The sequence below is a fragment of the Papaver somniferum genome, chromosome 7 (assembly GCF_003573695.1).
Source record: "Papaver somniferum cultivar HN1 chromosome 7, ASM357369v1, whole genome shotgun sequence".
NCBI lineage: Eukaryota > Viridiplantae > Streptophyta > Magnoliopsida > Ranunculales > Papaveraceae > Papaver > Papaver somniferum.
The window spans coordinates 83,613,743-83,625,482 of NC_039364.1; the positions used below are offsets into that span (position 1 = coordinate 83,613,743).

At 37.8% G+C, this 11,740-nt stretch overlaps 1 pseudogene; it reads left to right on the forward strand.

Annotated features, from left to right (window-relative positions):
* The first annotated feature begins 1,985 nt into the window (after positions 1-1,985).
* Positions 1,986-4,218, forward strand: LOC113297781 (annotated as a pseudogene).
* Positions 4,219-11,740: the final 7,522 nt, after the last annotated feature.

Genomic DNA, 11,740 nt, shown 5'->3' on the forward strand with positions numbered 1-11,740 from the left:
AACCATCTGCCATCCCTCGAAATCTTCAGAACCCTGTGAAGAAAAACTTTTACTTTGCTGGCCTTCAACAATTGCTACCCAATTCTTCGAACCCTGTAAACTCTGTTGTCCTTGCCGATCTAAATCCAAAAACCATGCTATGCTACGTTGAGAAGATGATCTTCTCGCCATTCTTCCCGCGAAAATTTCGCAGGTTCTCTCTCCTCTGCTAACACTATATATCAAACTGTTAATCACCTTTTGTTGGGTGGGCAGCTGTTAGCACCCATTTGTAACTTCCATGGAAGTAAATCATGTAGTTTTAAGAACTTACCATGCATATACAGTACATAGCAGACTTTAAGAAAAGTAGCCTTGAAACATAACAACCGTGGGGGTGCTATGTGTGGCAAATGATGATACTAAGTCATCAGTGGGGAAACTATGTGCTTGTGTTTGGAGAAACGCTCTATCATGGAAATCATCCGAATGATTCTTGGTGCAAGATCAACTACGGAATCCGGAGCTTTGGACGCAAAGTCGGATGAAAAGTTTGAGTAAAATTTGGAATTTCCTTGGATATATACTTATGACCAAAGTATACACATGTTGAAAATAACACATAGTTTGGATATATGGTATGTCTCGATAAATAAATCGACGATATAGGATCATAAAGCAATTGCTCTCAAATGATACGAAATAGTGTATGTGAATTGTATCAAGCCGATAAATGATACGAATTCTAGAGAATGTATAATTGCGTCATCGAGAGAAATGGGATAGCCTATATAGAATAGTATTTATAGCGGATACCTAATCTAGCGATTGGAGATCCCATGATTATCTAGGTTTAAAAGGGACAATCAAATTATAAATTTATACTCACCGAAAATACTGCGAGAGATTACTCTCTTTCCCTTTTCTACGATGAAACAGTATGCAATTTTCTCTCTCTAAATTGAGCCATCGAGCACGAAACTACGGATTTAAACATTAACATGTCAAAATTCTAACACGTCACGGGAATGGCTTTTATGACTATTCGTGTAACGGGGCCTGAACGTCATCCCACTAACCAAAATAATTATCCTCCTGCCTACGTGAACCTTCTTGCAAGAGTAGGGATATTGATGTCCCACACAGCACATTTGATGTCCCGGAAAAGGATAACCCATAACTGCACGTGAGCCAACCCATACTGTTGATGGATGTATCTATAAAAAAAAAATAAAAAAAAATGAAAACTCATCGTTTTCGTGTAATTACTGGTTAAGAAACATCTACAAAAGTTTGAGGTTTTCTTTTTATTATTATCGGGCGTTCCACATCTGACTTTGGATTATATTACCCGAGTAAGATGTGCCCTTGTTTGTTTTTATTATTCTCATTCATTCTTCACAGCGACATCTGACTTGACGTCAGACTGTGTACAGGAATCTCAGTCGAAAGCTGACAGACCATTAGAGTGAGTTTATGCAAACAGAAATTATAAACAGACCGCCAAACTAAACTAAAAGAAGACCGCAGCTCTCACAATTTTCCAAAGATGGAGTCTTAAAGTAACTCCTGCTAGTCTCCTGATCCCAGGAACCCACCCCTCTGTGAATGGCGGTTTTCACAGAGTTTTTCTGGACGGTTTGTTAAGAAGCGCTGTTATGCAAATAACACCTTACTTGAACACGGCCGTCTGAGTTGACGTCTGACTCTGAATTGTGTGAACACGGCCGTACTTGCACACTTTGTTAAAATATATATTCCGATCAAAAGACACACTAGTCCAATTTAGACGAATCGACACACTAGTCCTCTTAGGTTTAAGGTGACATCTTAAAATTTTAAAAGACCGAAATATTATTTAGACCTCATACATAGGTTTTTAAGGTGGGTCCTTTTCGCCATGTGCATGCATGTGATGTGTCCTTCTCTTTTAGACCCACCACTTCCCTTCTACTTTGAGCACGTAAATGGGTCTTTTTTCCTTCACGTTCTCATCTTCCCATCCTCTCCATCTCTTTCTTTCTATAGGTTTTGAACTTTCGATATTACATTGGTGATGAATCTTTTAAAACTTGATCTCTAGTCTATCTCCCCCTCTATCAATTATTCAAAGACTTTCCGTTGATGGTTAATTAGCTACATGTGATATTAAACTATTTCTGTTCCATATCCGAAAAGAATCAAATTCTTTTTCCATCTCTAAGAAAAAATCAAACAAGTCAAGTTGATGATGAATTCAATACCCATTTCAAACATTTTCATTAAATACTACTACACTCATAAGTAAATCTAGTTTTTTTCATATCCATCTTTTTTTTCCTTTATCATATATGCATGATTCATTATCATTTTTATCTCATACTACTACAACCAGCTGCTGCTACCACTACTCTCACTTCAACTACTTGCGCATTACAATAGTTACATCATTTAATTATTATCAAGACACAACTTATATAATTGATCAGTAGATTCTTGTTATAAATTCAAACTCGATTATCTTCACTCCGTCCAGAACGATCAATAGTAGTGAGTGATACATTTGATATTCGGTCGACAATGCGTCCAACTACTACTGCGTTCAAGCAAGAATTTCTCAAGAAATGGTTAGTGGGTCTGAAGATTTGTAGTTCTTCACTGAACAACATGAATATTGTGCAGAGAAAAAAGACTATAAAATTATCAGCAGATGTTGCCATGGCTTCAGCTAGAGATGGGAAAACACTATGGAGCAGAGCGCTAATTGCCAAAGCTTCAAAACAAGATGATGACAACAATAAGATCATAGTTGAGAAAATATTAGGTGACGATAAATTTCAGAGAGTTATAACATTCATCAAATGGATCTTTTACAAGCAAGAAGGTCTTAAGAAGAAGTCGAAGTAGGAAACGAAAATGTATAACGCCACCATCTCAACGTGTTCTTGCTACTTCCATTGCTAAAAGATTAGTGGTAAAGAAAAAGACTCAAGTTCTTAAAACTCTTGTACCTGGTGGAGAATCCATGGTAGATGATATATCTCTGTTAGAAGAAACCCTGGATTATATTTCCTCTCTTCGAGCTCAAGTTGATGTCATGCGACGACTTGTTAATGCATCCAATGAAGTCTCAGAAAATTGCAAGTAAGGCCATGATAATTCTTAGCTAATCTCATGTTTCTTCTTTTTTCTTTTCCCTGTTCTCTATTTTGTTTAATATTATTATTAGACTAGATAAATGAGCCGCGAGAATGAAGAAACTTATTTATTGTATATACAGTTTTAATGGTGAAATATAAAGTTATTTATTGTATATACCGTACTTAATTTTTAAGCATTTTCATGAACTGTGGCGATACATTGAGAAAAATTTTGATGGGGGCATGGGACTAATAGAAAACGACCATGTGGCAGTCAGTTAGTTCGTTTCCTTTTTTGTTTTTAATACTGATGAAAGAAATACGGAGGAAGAAAACCACTCATCCATGGAGTTATAACGTAGAACAGAACATGCGGCGAAGAACAAACAGGTCAAAAAAAAAATGAATCTAAATGACTCGAGGACTAAAATGGGTTCGGTTCGAATTCTTTAACGATTTTGGATCATGTTTGAGTTAGGGCTTCTTTAAATCATTCACGTCATGCTTTACTATGCTGATGATAATCACTCACGATTGCAAATACCTATATGAATTTAAATTGATTTATCTGGTAAGAAAAACTAACCACCGTGTCATCCTCTGTTATGCCCTCCAAACCCCAAATTGCAAGGCAATAGACATCCGATGATGAAAGACTTGGATGATCAGAGAATCGATTTCATAATACTAAAAGAAGAACACCATCATTGGTGAGTCATGATCGGCATGGCTTGAGCTTAGCCAAATCAATAAATAAGTTCATATGGGTCATCATCTTATACCGTCCGAGATAAAAAGATTTATGGAAAGAAACAGTTAAGTGAAAAAAGGGATCCGCTTAACTTCTCTTCCTTCGTCTTAACTTCTCTTCCTTTATGGAAAAAAAGGGATCCTCAACATCTTCTTTTTCTCCCCTGGATTCAAATCATAGGATTTTAACTTCTCTTCCTTCGTCTGAGACTGTGATTAACCTCGGTATTACTGATTTTCCACATCTCTCAGCACCCCCTGCAGGTGGAGTTACTGGAGCTTCAAATGGAAACATGGAGATTGCAAATTGGAAATCTCTCTTCCCTAAAGAGAAAGAGAGCTCTGTAGATCCTGCTGCGAGTAAGTTGTTCCATCACAAACCCCAGCTTGTTAATGGTAAATCTTTCATTCCTGCATCTGATTTTGAAGAAGAAATTAGGGTATGTGAAAAAATGTTGGTTGGGTATTTTGTGGGTAGTCGTCTTTCTTTTCACATTGTAGAGAAGGCTATGAAGGAGATTTGGAAACTCAAAGGGGATTTTCGATTGACTATCAATGGTGATTCTATTTTCTTATTTGAATATGATTTAGCTGAATATAGAATCACTGCATTGGAACAAGGCTCTGTGTTCATTTCAACTCGTTTGTTTTTGATATGCCCCTGGCATTTATTTGTGGAACAAGATATTCAAGAGATGAAGACATTTCCAATCTGGTTGAACTTGATGAATATTTCAATTCACTTGTGGAATGCAAAGGGAATAAGTATGATTGCAAGTGTTCTAGGTATACCTTTGTTAACAGACAAGCATACATTAGCTAGGACTCGTATGAGCTTTGCTAGGGTTTGCATAGAGATTGAGGCAGATTTCAGCTATCCTGCTACTATCCCTATGTCTTTTGGCGGCAAGGAATTTGAAGTGCAAGTGGAGTACTCATGGAAACCTCCTAGATGTCTGGCTTGTGCTTCTTTTGGTCACTCAAGCGGAAAATGCAGTAAGGACTCTACACACAAAGTTGTGAAGAAGAAATGGGTCCCTAAAAAGGCTAACGAAGACAAAGAAAAGGAGAAATCTTTGAATCTGGGCAAAGGGGATTCGAACAATGGTGAAGCGGCAGAAGATGTGATTGTAGCTCAAGAATCTACTCCAAAGATAACTTCAGAGGTAGCTGTTATCTCAAATGAACAGAATGTCGTAGTGCAGATTATGAATGAGACTGGATCCGGAAATGAAGGGGTGCTGGGAATGGTATCCTCGCCATCATCAAAGTGGTATACCAGAAGGCCTAAGTCTGCTGGTAAGAAAGGAGAAGTGCCTGCGAAAACTGCAATAGGTTACATGAATCCTTTTAGCATTTTAGATTCTGAACATGAAAGTGAAAATGAAATGGAGGGAGTAGACAATCTAGAGGTGGCGGTGAATGCTCAAGTTCCTGTCTCTATTGAAGAGGAAAATCTCTCCAATTTCAATGAGTGTGATGATTCTGAGTACGAAACAGACTATGAAGAGATGGATATGGAAAAATTTGGGACATCTGATGAGGGTGTAGTCAAAGGAAAGTTAAAGCTTATTAAGGATATTCCTCCTAAGAGTCCCTTGAGTAAGGATAATCATATGGATAGACTACTGCGAATGTCTGCTGCGTTAGGTGCGTCGGAGGGAGGTAATCCTATAGAGACTAAAAAACTTCTGAATGGCATTGTTAAAGACTACAACAGTGTAAGTGTCTCTAGAGCCGAAAAAGAACAAGCAAAAATATTCTGGCCTGGGGTTTCTTGCAACGAAAAGCTAGGAAGAGGGAAGAGAACCCCTGCCAAAAAATCTAAATAGAGAACTCTTCACTTTGAATCGATGTTAGCTTTCTTGGTTTTCAACCAAGATTGCATGTTTCTTCACTCTGTTTCTGGGTTTTTCATATCCATTTGTATGCGCCTAGGCGCCTTCTCTTCTTGTAATTTTGTTTTCCTTTTTTAATATATTTTAACCTTTTACTTCAAAAAGAAAAAGAAAAAAGGGTTCCGCGGGTTTTTATTTTCATGATTTTGGATCTTGATCCTAACAACCAGCAAAATAAGTTCCAACAGTCATTAATTTTGGTCGTCATCGTTAATCAGCGCCAGTGGTATTTTCAATTTTCTCTATTTCCTCAAGGTCTGTGACTATTCTTATTCAAATTGATCAACAAAAATATCACTAAGAATTATATTTTGATCCTAATTTTTCTGATAATACTTTCCAGAATTTAAATAGGAGGAAGATTAATCAGTGACAAATTCCTAAGACACCCTTTCATAGAAAATTAACTAGCTAAAATAAGTTAATTAAAATGGACAAATGACACTTTACTATTGGTCCCCGTAACCCCATCCAAAATCGTCCCATCAAAAATTTTCTCGTGATACATTGACGATAGCTTCGATTTAATTTAGTTTCAGTCGGTTAACTTAACTATCTAGGAGAACCATTAACTATCCCGATGGTTCTCATACTCCCCTCCCATGGTAGGAGTTCGAGGAGGTAGGGGTTGGATCCCCAGATCTTGTAATTTCTAGTACTATTTAGGGTCACTAACTAACTACTATATTAACTTATCCAAAATAAAAAGTAATTAGTTAGAAATGAAATGGTTATTGAGTTCAACCAGCGCCAAGTTTTAGAGGTAATATTTAATAACATGTTATACTCAAACAAAAAAAGGCATGTTAAACAGTTGTGTCTATTAAATGTACGTTGTTTAATTGGGCTTTTCCTACAAAGTTATTTGATGGCTATTCGCTTTCTACCTTGTATCTAATTGGAATGCTGTTATTGGCATGAGCTAGCTTTGTTAGCTCACTTTGTTGATGTTTCTCATTGTTTTAGTGAGTCTCACTTTTAATTTAATTTTGTCCTTTCTTGTTAGAAAAAAAATATTTAATGACATTGCTCCTTATTTTTTATTATCAACTTCAAATCTTATATTCTCACGATACATTTTGGACTCGTATGGAAAACTGGCCACCCTTTTTTCAGTCAGATGATCTTCATGAAGTCAAGGAGAATAAAAAAAAAGATCCTAGCGTAAAATATTGAATCAATTATATGGTCTATACATGTTCTACATTTAGTAGTTTAAAACTAACATTTCACATTTACCCTCTTATGTTTATCAGAACTGGCAAATATTTTCTTCTTTATTAGGTAGATTTTGCAATAGATCCAAATGATAAATTATCCACGTATGATTTTATGTTCATTTTATGGGGTAGTTTTGTTTTATTTTTATTACTCTTTCTTTTGTGTCTTAGAAGGTAAATCCCCGTTAATGGACAAAAAGTACAATTCTAGAGCGAGATGACATTATACATAGTAAATACCAGGCATGCGATTGTGCATTGCCACAATTGTAGCATTTTATGGATATCTATACATACCAGGCATGCGAGTGTGCATTGCCACGATTGTAGCATTTTATGGAATCTTCATCATCAACTTATTCGGCGACGAAATCTTCATCGGTGGTCTTTTTGACGACGGAAGCTTCATCATTATTTACAAGAGATTTGAGCAAATCACTCTTACTTTGTGAGCATTTCTTTCTAAAGAAGAAAAACAAACAAAATGGTTGGAATTTAATTCCAAGAAAAACCATCCTTCTTCAGATTTAATCGGATCTTATTCATACTTGTATTTCTCTTACTCCGGTAATCCTTCTCTTTCTCTTATCGGATTTATCGGTATTGTACTCTTACGGTATGTTCTTGTTACTTTGTATTATCTTATATTCGATCTTAAACTCATTGTAACATTGAAATCCCATTAATAAAAAGGTTCATTGTTTATCAAAAAAATAAAAAACAAACAAATAACAGAAGTGCCAATAATTTTGAGTAATAAAGAAAGGAACTGGAGTAATTGGTGTGTTTTGTTATTTACTCGAATGTCTCCGCGGAATGAGGATGTTATAGCAGTAACAGGTGACAAGAAATCCATAACAAACCCAACAAACATGATCATGAGCAGTTGTAGTTAGAGATTCTTCTTCGTCTATTCTCTCAGCCGCATCATCTCTTCATCTACAAAATTATCCAGTTGTGGCTGAAATATATGGAATTCTACTTGCACTCCAACTGGCGAAGACAGAGGGTTACGACAAACTCCTAATTGAAGGCGATTGCCAACAGGTTATCCGTATTTTCAGCGATGAAAGTTCAGTCATTCCCTGGATAGTCGCCCGTATTGTTGAGGATATTCAAGATCTATCTAAGGAATTCACTTCAGGTACTTATTCTTATATTAAACGAGATGTCAACGACATGGCTCATGATCTCACACAGCACGCGGTGCTGAACCATATCCACACTGTGTGGTCTTCTTCCAATCTTCCTTCATGTGTTATCTCTGGGTCAGGACCTTAGCTTTTAGCTTTGCTTTTGTTAGTTTTTCTTCTCTTGTTTTGTTGAGCTTTTGTTTTGGTTATCAAAAAAAAAAAAAAAAAAAAAGATCACGTGCCACGCATTACCATTTCTTTTTTTCTTTTTGAAGGAACAGGAGAAAAATTCCAATTTTATGTATTAATAACATCAAATTTGAAAATACAGGAAAAAAATACAACAAATCTAAAATATCAAATATAGGTAAATAATTTTTTTTTATAAGAAGTTTAAATATATTAATTAAGCAATATAATACGAATAAGTTCTACAATTTCATTTTTTCGAAAACATTAGAAAGGATACTTTCTTTCTGGATTTGTTGTTGCATATGCTTCGAAATGTGTTGTAGTCTTCTTATTCTTGCTTCCTTTGCTACTGAATCCGCTGCAGCATTGTGATCTCTGTTTATAAATTTTATCCTGACTTGTGGAAGTTTGTCCAGAATGGAAATAATGTCTTCTATGGTATTCTCTGCCGCCCAGGAAATTGCTGCATATTTTTTGTTAATGCAATCTGACAAAGCTTTACAATCCGTAGCAATAAAGACACTGGAAAGAATATTGTCTTCTAGCCAATTTAAAGCCTTCAAAACTGATTTTGCTTCTGCGTGTAAAGCCGAGGAGGCCCAATCTGAACCTGCAGATACATGCATAAAAGCTTTTTGTTCTACTGAGTAAATAATGAAAGTATAGCCCATGGCCAAGGTCTCCTTATTAAAGGAGGCATCTGTAAAAATTATCCAATCAGAGTTGAAATTGTTCCGCTTATTTGTATTTGTCTTCTTTTTTTGAGAACCTGTTTGCAACTTCTCCTTATTAAGCGGTTGAGCTTGTATACAATTCTTATTCTATTTGATCAAAGCATATGGATCTGGGTTAGTTATCCTAAAAATTACTTCACATCTATATTTCAACAGAAACCAAGTGACCGTTGCGATTTGTTCACTATTTTTTGAGTAGATAGTATTTGATATCCAGTTCTGTTTTGGGGTAAAAACTGCTTCTGCAGTTTTTTGTAAATTTGGGGTGTGTTGATGAGAAAAGAATTCAAACCCTAAACAAATGCACTGTACGGGAGTACTTTTAGATTCGAGAGATCAATCTGTAAGACTCTGGCCTAAACCAAGAAATGGTCGTTCCAGATTCAATTCGGTTACAAGGTGAAGGAGAAGGGTTGATCTTAGGGAGGGAAGCGAAGAAGGTGTTTGAGATCAGAATGTTGAATTAGGTATTGTTGTTTTATGACTTGTATCAGAAAATGGTTTCTGGCTACTTGTGTTGATAAAACTTGTGTTCTTATTGTCGAAATAGATTGAAAAACTATTTATACAAGTCATTGAGCGCACCCTAATCTCGTAGGAAGTGAAGGAGATTAAGTAGTGGAGTAGTGGGGTTGTGTAAGAGGTGGTGATCATCACGTTTCCATTATGAAGGAAGACCGGTCACACCTTCACCCACTACTCTCATCGTTGTTAACCGTCCTTCCTTTCCTGACACTTTCTCGTAGTGGGCGCGTTGCACGTTGTAAACCGCCAGACCAATACCCCAGTGAGCATCCCCCAGTTTGTGACACGTTTGATGTCTCGAGTAAATGGGTCAAGTCGTGGTACTTTCCGCACAGAATAGCACGTGACGCTATTAGATTAAATAACTAAGTTATTTTTGAAGCCGATATTCATAAAATATCGTATGTATTCGATGCACGTAAAGCATCACTTTTAAGCAAGCATCTCAAAATAATCGATGCGCATGGAACATCGTTGTTTTAGAGCTTGTCTAAATTAGTCGCGAGTCGATCGTCTTAAAAAGAAGAGCGTGACCGTACACCTTTGGGAGATCCTTTGGTAGATCTAGGGGTGAGCTACTGCTTGGTCGATCGCTCCATGTAGGCGAGTGGCGGATGGTAGACATTCTAAAATCCTACCGGTTGATCTAAATTAGATATGGATCGCTCAAATCGGCTAGCCAAGTTGAGTGGCCGAGACGATTTGCGACAGTTAATGACTGTTGTTGAAGCAGCGGGAAGGGCCATCTTTGGGGGACCATTTTGGATCGCACGGGCGAGCTATAGCTCGACCGATCGCTCCTTACGGTAGGGGGTGTCCGGTGATCATAGCGGCAACCCATCGATAATCTAGTATTCGATCTAAGCCGTCCGACCAAGCTAGCGAAGTTGGACGGACGAGATGGTTTTACGACAGCTGCTTGCTGTCGTTGATTTAGGGTTTGGAAGCCGTGCGGCCAACCCTAGTTTGGATAATCGAATCAAAGCGTTGGGCGCTGATTTGAACATGCCGATCGACCATGTGCAAAGACGGGCTGCTTGTGAGCACGCTGACATCTCCTGGGCCATATAAAATTAGATCTAAGCCACTCGATTCGGCTGGCGAAGATGGGTGGTCATGATCAATTTGCGACAGTAGCATACTGCCTTAAATATAAATTAGGACTTTAAAACGGTCGCGTCCACCCTAGTTCGATCGAACAGTTTGATGCGTCATTGACTTCCCATGAGCAAGTCGATCGACCGGGGATGAAATTGGGCTGGCGGTGAACGCATTGGCATCTCTTTGATAGTGCGGGACACGATTTAGGTCGTCCAACTTGGCTGGCTAAGTTGGATGGATGTGATGATTTGCGATATTTGTATGTTGTCGCAACCCAAATTAGGGCTTTGGAATAGCGCGTTCTCCCTAGTTTGGGCAAACGATTTGACGCCCTCTGGACTTTCCGCGGGCAGGTCGATCGACCAAGGGAGAAGTTGGGACACCAATGGGTATGTTGGCGCATCTTTGATCATTTTAAGGATGATCTCAGCCGTCCAACTAGGCTGGCTAAGTTGGACGGTCATGATGTATTTGAGACGGGTTTTGCCGGTCTTAGCTCGTTTGAGCTTACTTTTCAAATAGCGCGAACACCCATATTAGGGTTAACGTTCTAAGTGCTTGCGGGTGTACTAGATGGAATCCGTTTGGTCGGGATGTTAGTAGGCCCATCGGTGGTCATCATGATGATCACCTAGTTCCGCTAGGAGTAGGCTAGGCCTGTTGAATTGTGTGGCCAAATCGTGTGGTCGAGATCGTTTTTTAAGACTGATATGGACAGTCTAGATTTTCCTTGAGGAATTTAAACGCGTTCGATCGCGCTAACTTTTAATTAAAAAGTGTATAAACACGCTGATCTGTTTATGAAGAGTGGTGTGGCCTACGTGAGTGTTTTCATGCAGGTCTCAATACTGACACTTCGAGAGATTCATGCTACTCCGCTGCGAGTGAACATTAATCGTCATGTCATGCCAATATTAAGAGTTCTGCTAGGAAAATACTAGGCAGGCAACGCATTAGTAAATAATACCGGTGGGAGATAAAATTAACAGAATATTTGGGATTGCTTTGCACACACCATTCTGAGTAAATTTCAAATATACAAATATATTATATTGCTCAATACATATGTGAGCGAAAAGGCTTAAGCAC